This window comes from Myotis daubentonii, chromosome 1 (assembly GCF_963259705.1).
Source record: "Myotis daubentonii chromosome 1, mMyoDau2.1, whole genome shotgun sequence".
In the NCBI taxonomy this organism is placed as follows: domain Eukaryota; kingdom Metazoa; phylum Chordata; class Mammalia; order Chiroptera; family Vespertilionidae; genus Myotis; species Myotis daubentonii.
The window spans coordinates 188,604,555-188,620,256 of NC_081840.1; the positions used below are offsets into that span (position 1 = coordinate 188,604,555).

At 42.4% G+C, this 15,702-nt stretch overlaps 1 protein-coding gene across 5 annotated transcripts in view; it reads right to left on the reverse strand.

The window, feature by feature from the left end:
- Positions 1-15,702, reverse strand: part of SLC4A4 (solute carrier family 4 member 4) — a 340,638-nt gene that overhangs the window by 274,205 nt on the left and 50,731 nt on the right. The gene's annotated exons all lie outside the window — the stretch shown is intronic.

A 15,702-nucleotide genomic window follows, 5' to 3' on the forward strand; every position in this document is an offset into this window, starting at 1 on the left:
AGTTTCCTCAAAAATACTAAAAATGGAACTCCCATTTGACCCAGTCATACCACTTCTAGGAATATATCCCAAGAAAGGAGAAACACCAATCAGAAAGGATATATGCACCCCTATGTTCAGCAACACAATTTACCATAGTTAAGATTTGGAAACAGCCTAAGTGCCCATCAGCAGATGAGTGGATTAAAAAACTTTGGTACATCTACACGATGGAATACTATGCTGCTGTAAAAAAGAAGGAATTCCTACTATTTCCAACAGCATGGATGGAACTGGAGAGCATTATGCTAAGTGAAATAAGCCAGTCAGAGAAAGATAAATATCTCATGATCTCACTCATTTGTGGAATATAATGAACATAAAATGATGAACTAAAACAGATCCAGAGACAGAGAAGCATCTATCAGACTGTCAAACCTCAGAGAGAAGGTAGGGGAGGGCGGGGGTAAGGGGGAGAGATCAACCAAAGGATTTGTATGCATGCATATAAGCCTAACCAATGGGCACAGACACCAGGGGGGTGAGGGCATGAGTGGAGAGGTGGGGGGGCAATGGGGGGGTAAGGACACATATGTAATACCTTAATCAATAAAGAAAAAATAATAAATTAAATAAAAATTAAAAAGGAAGGATATAGGGAAGGGAAGCAATATTAAGCATATTTATTATTTCTTTTTAATTATGAAATAAAAAATGTAGAAGAGGCAAAAACCCTGGATGAGTGATCAACACTAATAAAAGAGAAAAATGGTAATTGGCGTACAACGATACCCTTTTCATTGGCAAATCAGGGCTATATGCAAATTAACTGCCAACTATATGCAAGTTAACTGCCAACAAGATGGCGGCTAATTTGCATATGTAGGCACAATGCAGGGAGGCGAAAGGGAAAGCAGGAAGAAGCCCCCTGCCACTGACAGTGATCAGAAACCCAGAGGGGAGCTAAGAGCTGGGGGGCAGGGAAAAGGCGGCCCCAGGGCCGCCTTTGCCCTGCCCCTCAGCCATGATCGGAAAATCAGGCACCTTTGCCGCCCTGGCCAGTGATAGCAGGAAGTAGGGGTGGAGCCAGCGATGGGAGCTGGACACGGTCGAAGCTGGCAGTCCCGGGAGCTAGGGGTCCCTTGCCTGGGCCTAAAGCGGAGCCCACGATCATGGGGCCGCTGCAGCTGCGGGTCCCCGCTGCCCAAGCCGGACACCTCAGCCAGAGGCGTTAGGCCTGGGCAGGGGCGGAGCCTGCAACCGCGGGGATCTGGGGGTCCCCTGCCCAGGCCTGACATCTCTGCCGGAGGCCTCAGGCCTGGTCAAGGGTCCGATCCGGTGATTGGTGATCGGAGGGTGATGAGGGTCAACTCCTCTGGCTGAGGCATCAGGCCTGGGCGGGGGGCGGAGCCGGGGATTGGGGGGATATGATGGTCCCCTTGCCCAGGCCTGAAGCCTGGGTCAGAGGCATCAGGCTTGGGCGGGGGGTGGAGCAAGCGATCAGAGGGAGATGGGGGTCCCCTGCCCAGGCATGATTCCTGGGCCAGAGGCCTCAGGCCTGGGCGGGGGCCAGAGCCAGTGATCGGGGGGAGATGGGGGTCCCCTGTCCAAGCCTGACACCTCTGGCGGAGGCGTCAGGCCTGGGCAAGGGGCTGATCAGGCAATCGGAGGGTGATGGGGGTCTACGCCTGTGGCTGAGGCATCAGGCCTGGGCTGGGGGCAGAACCAGTGATGGGGGGAAATGAGGGTCCCCTGCCCAGGCCTGACGCCTCTGTCAGAGGTGTCAGGCCTGGGCAAGGGGCCGATCTGCAATTGGAGGGTGATGGGGGTCAACGCCTGAGGGCTCCCAGTATGTGAGAGGGGGCAGGCTGGGCTGAGGGACACTCCCCCCCCCCACACACACACACACACACCCAGTGCACGAATTTCATGCACCGGGCCCCTAGTAGGTTATAAAAAGAGATGTTATAAATACTTTACTTCTTGGGCCAAATAAATCTCAAAGATTTTGTAGAAGTACATGCCTAAAAATCCTTAAACAGAATTACAGTATAAGTCCTGATGCCACGGAGATTATGTGTTTGGCACTTTATATAATAAGAAATAGATCAGTATGAATAATCCTAAACATTTTAATAAATGAAATATAAATAATCTGTTAACTTATTCACAAATCCATGAGTATCCATAAGCAGCTCTAAGAGGCTATAGCCAAAATAACACTGCTAATTTACTTGGGCATTAAGTCCAGCTCATGAAAAAAAAAACCTTCAAAAGGCATGCAGTAATTCTGCAGTTAACAGGGGCAAGTCAGCTGATGAAATGCTTGCAGGAGGGTCCACACTCCAAACATACATCAGTCCTCAGGACAAAAGATGATTTCTATTTTTATATTTTGGATAAAGGCAACTTTTCACATAGAAAAAAATGCTTATGTTTATTAACAGATAGTTACAGATGTAATTTATTTACAGATCATTCTGAATGCTGAATACTTTAATATTAATGCTACCAATTCCCCTTAGGCTCAGGCATGCAAGGAAATCAATGGTAAAAGCTATGAAAAACAGGGAAATACTTTTCTTCCCACTGACTTGCATGGGGATTTTATTCACTGAAAGCCTCTCAGAAATCCTTAAGGTGACCTGAGGTTCCCCAGGCAAGACTGATAAGGAATCTCAACTTGCTACTGGTGTTTACTGAGCAGAGTACTTTTAATATTTAATATGTAATGATGATTATAATGATGATAACAATCTCTAGAAAAACAAACAGCTACACCTGACTTTTTTTTTCCTCACCAGAGGATTTTTTTTCCACTGCTTTTCAGAGAGAGTGGAAGAAAAGGAGGGAGAGAGGGTGGATGAGAGAGAGTGAGAGATCAACTGGTTGACTCCAGCACATGCCCCATCCAGAGGCAAGAAACAAACCCGCAACCCAGGTATATGCCCTTGACCAGGAATCAAACCCACAACCCTTTGGTGATGGGCCGACATTCTAACCACTCAGCAACTCTGGCCAGAGTTGCACCTGACTTTTTAAAAAAATATATTTTATTGATTTTTCTACAGAGAGGAAGAGAGAGGGATAGAGAGTTAGAGACATCGATGAGAGAGAAACATAGATCAGCTGCCTCCTGCACACCCCCCACTGGGAATATGCCTGCAACCGAGGTACATGCCCTTGACCGGAATCGAACCTGGGACCCTTCAGTCCATAGGCCAACGCTCTATCCACCGAGCCAAACTGGTCAGGGCTGCACCTGACTTTTAAGTGATCATTTTTAAGTAAAATGGTTCTAAAGTCTTTAGGTAAAAGTGAGGACCCTAAAACTACACACTAAAGTTACGGTTTCAATACAGTTTCCATTACTAATAGCTTATAATAGAGGCAAAACTGACCAGCACTATAAAAAGTAGGAATCGGTAAATATCTTTAAAGAAATATAACTTATTTCTGCTCAGTGATCAATCTATATAATGTCCTTAACAGGGATATATATACAGGGAGAGAGAGAGATTTTTATAGACAATCCAAATCAAATGATGTCAACGAAGTGTCTCCCACTGTGTCTGATACACAAAGGTGCCCTGTAAGTGTTGATCCTATTTCTCCCTTCCCATTCTAAAGGGGTAAAACAAAGCACCATTTCTCCTGACTGCCACCTTCCTCCAGCCCTAATACTAGCTGTGAACTCCCTCTGTTCTCTAGAAAAAGCAATCTGTGGCATTCACCCTGAGCAGAACAGAACAGACAACATTAGGCCAAGTCTAACCCATCCCTCCCTCAGCAATTGCACTGATTATACAGAATCTAACTGTTCAACAGAGCGACACCTTCCATAAACTCAGCCTTCCCTCACCTGGCCCAGAAGCAAGGGCCTGGCAGTCTCCACCTGCCCCTGGGTATGGTCTCCCCTGGAGCTTCCACACAGTGAGTGCCAACTCCTAGGCACCAGGTCTGCTGGTCCTTGTACTTGACTGAACACTGCAGAGTGGAGCCAAAAGGTCTAGGAAGGCCAATGCCAGGCAGGGTGGTGCTAAGAGCAAAGAGGGACCACCCAACAGCAGGAGAGTGACACTCACCCTGACACCCCAGAACCCCAAAAGAACTGGCAGAGTTTAATGCACAGTACACATGCAGTCAGACAAAATCCACCTGTGAGCCAAACACAAAGAACTGAAGTTTCCATTATTTCTCTCGTGGTCACTATTTGCACAACTAAATGGGAAGTAGGGCTAATCCAATGGTCATTGATAACTGGATTTGCTATTGCCGCCAGAGAAGCAGCTTAGAGAGACACCTAAATACACAAGCACAAGTTCACACTCTCATTCTAACCACAATGTCCATCTCCGACGCTGTATGGCTTCCCTTTAGCACTGGCCTAAGCTGTGGCTGGGCAACAGGAAGAACAGTCTTTAGTGGCTATAAACAGATAATCCACCACACAATTAATGCACTCACGGCTAATCAGGTATCAGACACTTAATATTGCTCACATCATTTCCTCCTCTCACATACCTGTAATATAGGCAAGACATGGATAATGTCCAAAGGCTAAAACAATGACCATGAATTAGGAAGAGTGCTACGAGAGATTTAAATTAGCCTCCTTAAACCCAATCCCAGAATCTTCATTTCTATGGGTTTCCATATAAAAAGAGAATGGCATTCACTGACACACCAGCACCTAGTCACACTTTCAGAGTTGAAATGACTTTCAACATCACCGAATTCAACCTCTTCATTTACCAGTGAACCAACAAAAGCCAAATACGGAGTTAATGATGTAGAGACTGGGACTCTTTGAGGTCTTAGATATATATGGTTACCTTTTCCCACTGTCCTACTACCATGGTAACAGCCCATCACCACTCCTCCCATCTTCCAGGGTCTCCAAAGCAAAGCCAAAAAATAAATAAATAAAAAAGTCCTTTCAAGTTAGTAATTACCTAGTTACTTAGAAGAAAAAAAGGGGTTCAGAAATCCTCTGAAAATATGTCTTTCTACACAGAATGGCATGTATAAAACCACAACCCTGGAAGAATCAACCAAAGAATGCACGGATAAATGGAATAATAAATCGATGTTTCTCTGTCTCAAATCAATAAAAAAAAAAATAATTCTCTGAATCCACAACCCTCAGCCGCATCAACTGCCCCACAATATGGAGAAGTTCTGGCTGTGACACTGTCCTCCCACTCATCACCTGCAGTCAGTCAATGACGAGCCCGGCCTGGCTTGTGACTTCCTTCTCTCTCACTATTTCATAAGCTCTTCCAACACCCTTTCTTTTTCTTTTTTTTCTTTCAACTTCATTACTATTAGTATCACTACAAGCAAATTACTTGAACCCCTCCAGGGCTCATCAATCCATCAGTACGGTGAGAAAGTTGAGCTAAAATTATCTCTAAGATCCTTTCTAGCCCTAAAAATTCTATAACAAAGATAAGTATTTTCATTGTTTACGTGTAATAGAGCACACAGAGGAAAAGGCTAAGTTTTCGTCCATTTCTCAAAGTCTCTTCCCAACTTCTTAGAATGATAACTTTCTCTATGGACACTCTCCAACCTATTCCAATTTGACTCTTTCTAACAATGCCACCCAAATTGCTAACAAAAGCCACCAATCACCTTCTTTCTACCAAATCCACTGGCTACTTTTCGATCCTCATCTACCTGACTCCAGGCAGTCAGACACTGTCCACACTTGCCTCTTACTGAAAGTGATCTTATTGTGGCCTCAGAGTCACCTTCTTCCTGATTTTCCTCCAACTTCTAGGACTGTTCCTTCTCAATCTCCAAATATTGGCACTCACAGAGCCCAGTCCAGTCCTCTTCTCACTCTATTCCATCAGCCACAGAGATCTTTTCTACATGCCAATTTTGTGTTGTCACTTCCCTGCTTAAAACCCTCTGCCATGGCTCCCCAGAGCACACTCAAAATCTTAAATCCTATCATAGCAGAAACGCCATGAATTATTTGGGTCCAAAGGTTTGCCTCCTCAAAATGTGCCTTTTGGGATACTGGTTTTAAGCTGCTTATTAAGAAACAAGAGACTCAAAAAAACCTTTGGCTCCCCCGCCCCCACCCCCACTCTTTCTTGCCTAGGAGATTCAGACGGAAAGCCTGCCCCTGGAAAGGAATCTTAGCATATTCACCTTAGCATAGACAGGGAAGATCCAAGGGTCCTGGTAGCTAGATCCTCCCCCCACCCCCACCCCCATGTGTCTCACTGTTTCTGGGTTAACCAGCAGGAATTTTTATTTTTAAGATTTCTTCATTGATTTTTAGAGAGAGGAAGGGAGAGGGAGAAACTACCCAATGGCTGCCTCCTGCATGCTCCCTACTGGGGATGGAGCCTGCAACCTGGCATGCGCCTTGATCAGGAATTGAATCAGCAGCCCTTCCATGGGTGGGATGAGCCACGCCAGCCAGGGCCAAGCAGGAATTTTTTCATCACACAGTCAGTTCTGTATTGGCTACCAGTAAGTTGGTTATCTCCCCTTTGAAATTGCAGACTCCTGCCCCCTTTCTCCTTTGTCCATAATGACATATAAGCCTCAACTGCCCAATGCATTTCTGGTCTCATTCTTATGGCACCTTGAATATGCATTTGTATAATAAATTTTGGGCATTTTATCCTGTTAATCTGACTCTGTTAATTTGAGTATTAGTCCAGCTGGAAGAACTTAGAAGGTGGGAGGAAAATTATTTTAGCCTCCACACACCTCAGGCCACTCTCTCCCTATTCACATGGTCCAGCCACATAGGCCTCATCCCATTTCTCAAACAGGCCTACTTCTTTCTCACCTCTGAGCCTCTATCTACACTGCCTGCCTGCAGTGCTTCCCTCATTCCTGACCTTTTTAATTCCTCTTCATTCTTTCAGCCTCAACTTATGTCACTCTATGGAAGAGATATACCCTGGTCTCCCATACATGATATACTCTCTAAATTATCACATAACCATCTTGTGTCCTTAAGTAATGACTGGTTGATTTGACAGAACGTTAATTGTGGCCCTAACTAGAATATGTTATCACATTCAATGATCTATGGGAGCTTAGAAAAGCAACATATTAGAGCTTATATCTGTAATTATTCTGACCACTTTCCCAAGCTTCAAGGGAAAAAAAGCACTGTCCATCAGTTAAAGTTAATAAGAGCAATGAACACAGATACGAGTCAACTAATTCGTTGATTAGCAGATATCAGCACCAGTGTTCGTCTAAATGCATTCTGCAGTCACAGCAACCACTGGCGAGAAAGTGTTAAACATAAATGACCGACAGGAACTATATCCAAGGGAGATAATATCGTAAATGTTTAGGCTTCATCCTGGGGATTTCAAATTAGTTTACTTCCAGCAAAACTAGGAAATAGGGAGGTGCAAATGCTATTTCTTTGTACTAAAAACCAAGATTCAGAAATTAAGCAATATGTCAATTGCTTCCTGCAGATATCAACATGGTTTTCAGGTAATATCCTTAGAGCAGCGGTTCTCAACCTGTGGGTCGTGATCCCTTTGGCGGTCAAACGACCCTTTCACAGGGGTCACCTAAGACCATCGGAAAACACATATATAATTACATATTGTTTTTGTGATTCATCACTGTGCTTTAATTATGTTCAATTTGTAACAATGAAATTGGGGGTCACCACAACATGAGGAACTGTATTAAAGGGTCGCGTCATTAGGAAGGTTGAGAACCACTGCCTTAGAGCATCGCTGGTAGGTGGGTAAGGAAGTAGGTCAACTGCACTTTGCTTGAAGGAAATGTAACCACACAGCATGATTGGCCTTGTGTCACCCCGAAAGGGAGGACAGAGCCAGGAACAGAAACAGGTCCTGTGGCTTCTGGTTCTTACGACATTTTCCAACCCACAACACTGAATAAAAGTACCAGAACTATCAGATACTGATGTAATTTGCCAAATATGTGTATCCACTGGATTCAAATATGAGCTTTCACTCCACATCAGCAATTGTCAACCTTGCTCATCTCATGGCACACATAAACTAATTACTAAGATTTTGACCAAAACAATAGGCATAATTTTGATTCATTCACACTGGATGGCTATTGTGTTGGCTGCTGTCATTTTTTTATTTGGCAATCTAAGGGAAAAGAGGTCAGTGCCCCTGACTAAGTTGTCAGCTATTGCATGTTTCAAAAATTCCTGCGCACACCGATTGATAATCGCTGCTCTGCATCCAAGATATTGTATTTTTCAGTAGGGATAGAATTACTTGTTGGAAATGTAATAATCAACTGAGGCTGGGGTGGTGATTTCACCCATCTATAAACTTGCAATTCTGACTCTAAAGCTGATATGTTGGCCAATAATACTAAAATTCAAAACCTATTTTTACTTCTGAAAGTTTTAGCCTGGTAAAAGTTATTGAGCATTCCACCATGAAGGGTCAGCAAAGCAAAACATCTCAAGATGTTTAAGTAGAGTCTGTTCTCCTTTCAAAGTCAACAGAGTATAAAGAAAGGTGAACACATTGGATAAAGCACTTACAATAGTTGGCTTCTAATTCTAACTCACTGGAAAAGTAAAAACAATTAACTAGATGGAAAGGCTTTGCAGCTGTTCAGAGAAGGGAGCCATTTAAGCCATCTATATGTACTGCTGGTTCAATGGGTGTCACTCACCACCCTCCCTGCCTTCGCCTTCATCACCCCTGGCAGTCAGCAGCTTCAGGGACACAATGTTTGGAAACTTCTGTGAACTCCTGTCATGACAGGCTCTCACCTCAGTGCCCTAAATGCAATCAGCCAAAAAAATAAAGTAAAACATAACAAAACAAAGTCCCACCAGCAAGCTCACTGCAGCAACAAGAGACACTCAACTGCACTAGGTGCAGCCTTATTCTATTCTTCCTCTACTCTCCCTCAGAAGTCCCAATTCTCAATTCCCCCAATGATTCTGAACCTTGTAATAATAAAAATGAAGAAGAATTTTGCTCAGGTTCATATAGATAGTATTATTACTATACTATTGCACACTCTCATTTAATTGCACCTAAATTACATAATAGCTTGTGTATCATCTAAAATAGATTGATATTAATTTCATATAATAGATCTTTGAATCTTCTTTATTGGTAGAAAAATACTATACACTTAAATCTGTTCTCCGGATGAAGAAAATTTGCATGCTTTATTAGGCAATGGGCATGCATTTGTTTTTTATCCTATACTAGAAGCCTGGTGCATGAAATTTGTGCATTGGGCTGGGGGAGGGGTGTCCATCAGCCCAGCCTGCACCCTCTCCAATCTGGGACCCCTCCGGGGATGTCCGATTTCTGGTTTAGGCCCGATCCCTGTAGCAGGCAGACATCCCTCTCACAATCCAGGACTGCTGGCTCCCAACCGCTCACCTGACCACCTGCCTAATTGCCCCTAACCACTACTGCCTGCCAGCCTGATCACCCCCTAACTGCTCCCTTGCCAATCTGATTGATGCCTAACTGCTCCCCTGCTGGCCCGATCGCCCCCAACTGCCCTCCCCTGCTGGCCTGGTCCCCCCCTAACTGCCCTCCCCTGCAGGCCTGGTCACCCCAACTGCCCTCCCCTGCAGGCCTGGTTGCCCCCAACTGCCCTCCCCTGCATGCCATCTTGTGGTGGCCATCTTTGACCACATGGGAGCAGCTATCTTTGTGTGAGGGCATGATGGTCAATTTGCATATTACTTCTTTATTATATAGGATTGGAGTTAATATGCCTCATCTTGGAAAAGGAGGCAAATTAGAGGCAATATGTATCAGAGCAGTCTAACCATGAAAATCAGATCTCACACCCAGAGGTTAAAGGGAATCAGAATGAGCTCAAAGAGAAATAGACAGCAGGCCCTAGGAACCTTACCTGGATTATTCTAGCTTGCCTTTTCCAATACTGGAAGCATTAGATAAGCATGGGTAGGAAGGCAAAGGTTAGATGTTGATAAAAAAGAATTAAGCAAATAAAAATCACTTAGGCCAGTTAAAAATATTGGAGTGATATTAATTATTGATGAAAATGAAAACTATTGGTGAAGTTGTTTTTAATCAGAAAGAAAAAGAACAGAGATGGTAGAGTATAAAACCTCCTTTTCCTAATGCCAGGTACGGCAGTAACGCTGTTCCTGGTAATAACCCAAACAGTTCTCCGGTGAATGGCATGCCCCACTGTTCCCATTTCACAGAGCAAGAAACCCCAACTCCAAACTGTAAGTCTTGTCCTCACTTACACAACAATTCAGCAATGAAGTTTTAAACTTATATTCCCAAACTGCTGCTTAGCCACTCTGCTTTAACACACATGAATAAAACAAATGATACCATCCTCCCCAAAAAATCAAACAATATGTTTCAGAAATATGACCAGATACAAAGCTTCTAAAATGATATTTTAGACGAAGAAGTCTATAGACAAAATTGCTGCAAGTATATCATTTCAGAATTTCTACATCCTTACTAAACACAACGCAAGTGCCAAGTTCAGTTTTTATGGCTATTGCCATGGAAATGTAGGGCAGAAAGTGGCTTCAAGAGGTCCTTAGCCCATACTGTCCTCCCAGGGAATTCTCTGCAGTTGGAAAACCCTGGGAACAGGTGTCTGATTCCAGCTTCAAAAAACCGTGGCATTATCATCAGATTTCCTTGAACCTTAAGAAACCTGTGGACGAGTGTTTAATCTCCCTGACGCAGCAGGAGGTGTCAGGCAGCTCCAAGCTCAGTGCTGCCTGCCTGAGGACCGCTGACGGGCCTTCAGCGGGGGCCACCAGGAGAAAGAAACAGGGCACTGTATGGACTCAACTTGTTCTGCGAAACCTAGATTCAAGTATCAACCCCTAAACGCCTCGCCACATTTCTTTAAAGTTCTCCAATGTGTGGGCACATTGTTTCTTTCAAGCAGGCTTTTCCTTCGGCAATATTTGCCCAAGTGTTTCCTTTGCACACACTGTTTCTGAGAAATGAGAGTGGCCAGTAACGAAGAGGTCAGCACAACGCAACCGGACACTTATATCCAGCGCTCAGAATAGCCCAGCCCCAACCCGGCCCCTCCCTTCCCATCCGATAGGCTTCCATTCACCCCTGCTCAGCAGTTCCATGTTTTACCACTGTAATTATTAACAAATGTCTGCCAGGCCCCACTTTTTCTTCAGAATACTACCTCCTCCAATACACATAAATACATCATCCTCATATCCTCTAGTGAAAAATAGGTTTAAGTCATTATGATTTCATGTCTGTAAAATGTTGAGATCCCGACTTCCAAAAAGACAAAAGCTACCATTTCATCATTTTGTCTCTCTCTTCAAAAGACAGAGTTGAAGCAGGAAAAGAAAAATCAGGCAGAGAGGTGTTTTAGAGGCTTCTTCGCCTTATCAGAATAAGTATATAAATGACATAAATGTCAATCATCTTTGCAAAATTAAACGAGAGTAACAGCAAGGATAGGCTCACTAGAAACTATATCATCTTATTTGACTAAGACTACTGAGAACCAAATTTCTCACTAAAAATCTAAACAAAGATTGTAGAGTGCTCTGTAAAGTAATTCTACATATGCTCTTCTTTAGTTTATATTATGCATTCATTTATTCACTCTTTCTTTTAACAAATATTTGGTAAATGTTTATTCTGCTCCAGTGTCCTACTTTTTTTTTTACTTTTACTTCCCTAAAAATAATTCTCCGGTAAAATTCCATGCATTTCCAACAACATTCTCTTAATGTCCATCCGCAGACATGGGACTCTGCATTAGTTCTTCTTCCTTTTGGAGAGATGAGAGCTCGCTTCCTCCTGGCCTGAGTTCTGAATGGGAGAGGAAAGCCACCACAATGTATCAGAATAGCTTTGAGAGCACCGATCAGACTGCAGAAGTGGAGACACATTTCAGCCAATATTGTCTTGCTGTACTTTACACTTCCTGAGTTGCTGGTTAGACTTGAGGTTAAGAAAAGGCCCCTCCCCATAACGTCAGAGTGCCACAGCTTGCTTGGGAAGGTACCTAGCACTGCAGGGCCAAGGCCTTATCTCAAAGGATAAGGTGGAGTTTGCTCTTTTCCCCTGTTGCGAAATATGAGATTATTAAGTAATCTGTTGACATCATACAGATCTAAAATGCTGGCTGACTTTCTTAGGGATAAAACATGTATAAGATATCCCTCTGGAAACAGATACCTGCGGCTCTTTCTTCCTATCTCAACTTTGGTTCACTCCACAAACCTGCCAATTCCCCCTCTCTGTGTGCGTTTGAAATGAAAACAAAGTGCAGTTCTCACAGTCGGCATTTCTGGGTCATCTGGTAACATCAATTTGTCATCTACAGGCCAATTCTGATGAAAGTACCTGGACTAGAGATGGAGCCTTTTGGTACAGAAAAAAATATGATTATCTTAAACTTTAAACTTTTTAAAAGAGTTTATCCACAGCAGCCACTCTGAGCCAAAAATGTTAACTCCAATGAAAGAACAGATGTTAAAGCTTCTCTTTATTTTTTTGTATTTTTTCTTTTTATTAAATTTATTGGGGTGACATTGGTTAATAAGACTGCATAGGTTTTCTGTGTACACTTCTATGATATAATCTTCATATTGCGTTGTGTGTCCAACACCCAAAGTCAACTAATCTTCCATCACCATATACTTGACTCTTACCCTTTACCACATCCCTATTCCCCCTTCTTTCTGGTAGGCACCATACTGACGTCTGTGTTGATGAGTTTTTGTTGGTTTTTCTTGTCTGTTCATTTGTTGCTTTCAGTTTTATATCCCACATATGAGTGAAATCATATGATTCTGAACTTTTTCTGTGACTTATTTCACTTATCAGTGAGTGAAAACAAAGCTTCTCTTTATTTTAAAGATTAAAAATTGACACTTGGTTACCTTTTTAAAGAGTATATCTTTACACTACTAACACAAAAGCACAAGGCAAATTATGTGAAAATGAGGTTTAGGTCTTTAAAATATATCCCACACAGATGAATTCATTATTTAAACAGAAGATGACTCCTCTTCTGACTCACTGTTCTGAGTGAGTTCTGCAGTTGATGGTATTCTGTTAGTTTTCAGATGGTGGATTAAGTATCATGCCACCCACGGAGAGTAAAGTTGAACCAGGTGAACTGAGGGCGGGGCTGAGGTCCCGACTCCCTCCCCTACTCAGAACTACAGCAGTAGATGAAAGTACGAGAGCACACTGGGCTCTTCTGCATCAGACTGAGCTCAATCCAATGCCCCCAAATTTGAGGGTCTAAGAAGAATTCTAAAAGCATGAACATTTCAAAGTAACTAGAGCTACTGGACCTCTGTCACCCTAATAATCACTTAATGGAAGTACGTCTTATTTGTGCACATTACTTTAAAAGACAAAGTTTTATGTTGTTTACTTTTGCCAAGTGTGCTGCAACATGCAACAGTCATGTGTACCCTAGAAGCAAGAGAAATAACTGCTTGCATTAAAAAAATTTTTCTTGTTTGATAATAGAAATGTAAGGTGTTCCAATTCCTTTAACCTTTGAATTTCTCATCCTTAAAACTGGAGCGATTCCTTCTGCCATAAATGTACCAGAACTCAGCTACTTATGTTCTGAGATAATAGCTTGCTTTCCTTCAAATACACCCTTCTTGGTGCAATTAAAAATATGAGGCGGATTTATGTCCTTGAGGAGTACATTCCCACTCAAGATACAAAAGAATTCTCATTAGAGGTCTTGGCAGTCAAGTCATCTGTTTCTTCATGCTCAACCACTTCATGCTCAACCGCATAGATAAGCCATCACACCCATGTCCACTGCAACTTCTTTATACTTTCACCTAGAGTCACTATAAAACGTAAGTGCTCCCACCCCATCAGATGGAGCCAGGTGAGAAAATGGGAGGGTCCATTGGGTGGGCACGGAATTAGAAACTAATCGTTTCTATTGAAGTTCTAAGAGGCGTACTGTACAAGAGCCTGTACTGTTGGGTGTTCGCCACCAAATAATGATACCACTGACAACCATCCAGTAGGCTCTGAGGACTCAACCACAGGCAACTGGCTAAACATGCCTTGAAAGAAATATAATCAACTCAGGCTCCAACCAACATGAATGATAATCATTCAAATAGATGTCTCAGAACAGGAAAATACACAAAACCCATGTGGCAAGTTTAATCACCACAAAGCCAAACCATTTTATAGATGTTTCTATCAGCTTTTGTTGTCTTTTTTGTTTCTCCTTAGAGAAACCTGGCTACTGATTTGTATGCTATCCATTAAATTGTTGTCTTAATTTTGTGCCTGAAAATCAAAGGAAATACTTCAGGAAATAAGCTTCTTGGTCAAAGCCTTACGAAACCCATGTACAATACCCAATTGCAATAGGGTGCTGTCAATCCCACAGAACTAACACACTCAAGAAAGTGATTTACATCTGCTGTGAACTTAGCTAGAACATTATTCTCTAGGAAAACAAACACACTCACACGCGTGCACACACACACACATACACTCACACATCTCATTCCCAAGCTTCCTCACTGATTTTTCTACTTTAATTGACCTGAGACTATAGAATATTCTTTCAATCCTACAATATTTCTTACATACAATGCTATAAGTTTAATATTCTTATATCCTCTTTGACCCTGGGACAGTGACAATGGAGACTTAACATCACAGTTTGTAAGAATCTTAAGACAAAAGTTTTACTATTTTGCTTTCACAAACTTGACATTTTCCCACAGTCATGTTGTAAAAGTGCAAGGAACCCATAAAACAATATGAAAGAAAATACTGTAGTTTCCTTTTTCCTAAGAAACTTAGGTATCAAATTCTTACTAGTCTCGAGAGTATAACTGCAGGAAGTAGCAAGGTGGAGGGGGGAACCTACCCTCCAACACTGCATGGTCAGAAGAAACTCACTAAGGAAACGTGAGAAAAAACACTGGTCACTTTTTCAAACGACTCCAGGTGGCACAGAAGCATCACTTGTCTGGGATGAGTCTGACTGGAGAATCACTCCAGAACACATAACACCACCCTCTCTTTCCTAACCCCACCGCCCCTCCAGTCCAAGTTTTTGGTATACATTAAATGTTTACCAAATGGCACTAATCAAACTAGAGTTTCCAAACACATATAAGTTGTCTCTCGGGTGATTTTAACAGGCATATTTTATGACATGGTTCACCTGCAAGTTTCATTTAATTTTATGAGTACCGATTATTTTTTAAACCTCATTATAAATATTCATGACACCTTGCATATCTGTGATGCCTTCACATAATTACTTTAACAAATATTAAGTCCTGCTTTCTCGCTATCAAATCAATAGCATTATTCCACATTATTGAAAAGTCAAGCGAGAGACACACTAAAAGCATCATAATATGAGCTAAAATTTAACTTTTATTTGGTTTTTAACAGGACTGGGGAACCTTAGCAAAAGAGGTCCTGGGTTTTTTTAAGTAAAACATGCTTGTCCATCTTTTCCTAACTGAGACTTATCCATGATTACCACTCTTTACATCCTCAGCTTATACCCCTCTTCCTGGCCACAATGGTATCAGTCTCCTTCTCTAACATCTGTTTCTCTACCCTGCAAGCTATATGAAAGAACAGGGGAAGATTCAACCAAACACATTTATATAAATCTAGCAGCTTCCTTAAATTAGTCACTGGAAGGTGGTTCATATGTTCTGGCAAAAAAAAATTCTTTTTTACAAAGAGGCACCTG